Genomic DNA, 2496 nt, shown 5'->3' on the forward strand with positions numbered 1-2496 from the left:
GGAGCTAATGATAGCTGGAGCTACTCTTTTGACCCATATGGATGGATAAAACCTGAATTTTCCAATTTTCATATGAAATGAACCACCACGATAACCACCTTTCGTTTTAAAACGTGTGAATTGGTTGGTCAGCTATCCATTACTGAGAAACTGACCATAGAATGCCACGATAACCACCTTTGGTTTTAAACGTGGGAATCGATTGGTCAGCTATCCATTACTGAGAAACTGACCATCCAATGCCGGAGGCCTTGCGAGGGGACACGTAACTGACAGCAGGTAGTTATCCTGCAAATAACATAAAACTAGAGTGATAAAAATATCTACATCATTTTTTTTACCGTACATGTATTCATAAGAAACTCAATTCATGTGAGAGTCAAATAATCTACTGCCATCTTTTTCTGCTTTGTTGCGACATGTTGGTCGGCATGCAGGTAACTATCTGCTATCATAGTTGTATAAGTCGGGGAGGGGCATAAGAAGATTCATGACTATGACCTGCAATTACTTGGATGGGTTATTATAAGTAAACTACCATTTGAATACAGGGGAAAAAATCCGAGAAGCATTTTGTGGTTAGGGTTATTGACCTAAAATATGACCCCGCAACACAGAGATTGTATTCGACCCCGGCAACAGTATATAAACAACTACTTCAACTCAATTTCTAATAATACCCCTTCGTAAAGCTGGTATCGTTTAGTGCTAGGGCCAGGGTAGCCTGCGTGACGCCATGATGAATATATACACGATAGATTACTGAATTGTCGTTTCTTCCCAATGCAGTTGTGTATCACTGTAACACTGAAGACAAGACAATGGCTGAATCAGCAGATGAGATGAGACAACGTCTGTTTAGGGACGCCAAGTTACGTAGAATTTCTTATTACAAAATAACAAGTATTGTTTTTGCCAAGAAGGTTATATCTTTGGTGCCGTGTGTGTGTGTGTGTGTGTGTGCGTGTCTGCGTGTGTGTTTGTGTGTGTGTGTGTGTGTGTGTGTGTGTGTGTGTGTGTGCGCGCGAACAGCTCGAGAAGCTGTGGATGGATCCTTACAATATTTGGGATTTGAGTAGGATTCTGAAAACGAGAGCGAACTTCGATAATGGGCCTCCTAGCGGTTTCATTCGTTACTGCAGCGGAACTTTCGGTTTCGATATCTCCTTGTTATCATTCCAGGTGGCGGTAGAAAAGGAGCAGTACGTAGACATGGTGAGGGGTGTGGGGGTGTTGCGGAGCGTGTTCGGGAAACTGTCGGATGATGAGAGGAACCTTCTGTCCGCGGCCTGCGAGGGCTTCAGGAGGTCCTTCTTGCGGGTGATTCCCGTACACGAGAAGGACGAGTCAGACAGCTGGCGTCAGGAGACGAAGAGGATGTGGGAGGAGAAGACGGGTTTCAAGGAGGTATGCGGTGACGTCTTGAGTTTGATCAACGGCATCCTCATCGAAGTGGAAAATCAAGACGTCGAGGCCGAAGTCTTCTACCACAAGATGAAGGGACAATACTATCACCTCCTTACGGAAATCAGCGAAGGCAGCGAGAAAGAATTTTCGATGAAGGAGGCCCACGAGTCCTACAAGGGTGGGTACGAGAAGGCTAAAGAGCTGCCCTCAACACACCCCACACGACTGGGACTGGCTCTGCATTGGTCAGTGTTCCACTACGAGATCCGAAATGACGGCAAAGAAGCGTGTCGGGTGACGAAGGAGGCGTATGACGCGGCGGTAGAGTTGGTTGACGGCCTCGACGACGAAGCGAGGAAAGACAGTGCCTCGATCATGCAGCTACTCCGGGACAACCTCACGCTTTGGACGAGCGAGGAGGAAGACCAGGGAGAGAACTAGATCACCCCTCTACAATCGTAAACACATTTGAAACACAACCTTTTTTTTGAACCCTTCAAACTGTTTTTTTTTCTTATTATACGTATACTTCTTGGGTCAATGCCAACTATTGTATTTGGCTGATACATTATACTGTATGGCTTCTATTTGGATGATGAACTTGCTCTATTGAGCTTTTTGGTCTCCCAAGAAATTGCACGAACCATTGTTTGGTTCTTCTTTTTATCGCCTTTAAAAAATACATTCCAAGCGCTGTCAGGGGCTGCAGGCCCCCCTCCAACCGCTAGGAGCGCGATTATAGTCCGACCAGTTTGATGGGGAGGGAGGGGTACACACTCGGTTTTGCTCACCATGGTATAGATTTGTAATTGTGTAACCTTTTGTGGTGATAATTATAATCTATTAGAAATACAATTGGTTACAGCAAAGAGGCCTCCTTGGTTTTGGTGTCCGGTTGGAAAAGTTGGTGTTTAGCCCGGCAGAAAGTTATAATAATTGAATAGACACTGGCTTTGTTTTTGCCAGTGATCTAACGTTAATGATCTATAATTGCGAGACATTTTTTGGGGGTGTTAATATTGATTTATATTGCATGTACTTGCTTTTGGTGTCCAGTCAGAAAAGTTGGTGTTAAGCCAGGCAGAAAGT

At 44.7% G+C, this 2496-nt stretch overlaps 1 pseudogene; it reads left to right on the forward strand.

Annotated features, from left to right (window-relative positions):
* Window positions 1-1212: 1212 nt before the first annotated feature.
* LOC136444326 (14-3-3 protein beta/alpha-B pseudogene) lies at window positions 1213-1848 on the forward strand (annotated as a pseudogene).
* The last annotated feature ends 648 nt before the right edge of the window (window positions 1849-2496 follow it).

The sequence above is a fragment of the Branchiostoma lanceolatum genome, chromosome 11, assembly GCF_035083965.1.
Source record: "Branchiostoma lanceolatum isolate klBraLanc5 chromosome 11, klBraLanc5.hap2, whole genome shotgun sequence".
In the NCBI taxonomy this organism is placed as follows: domain Eukaryota; kingdom Metazoa; phylum Chordata; class Leptocardii; order Amphioxiformes; family Branchiostomatidae; genus Branchiostoma; species Branchiostoma lanceolatum.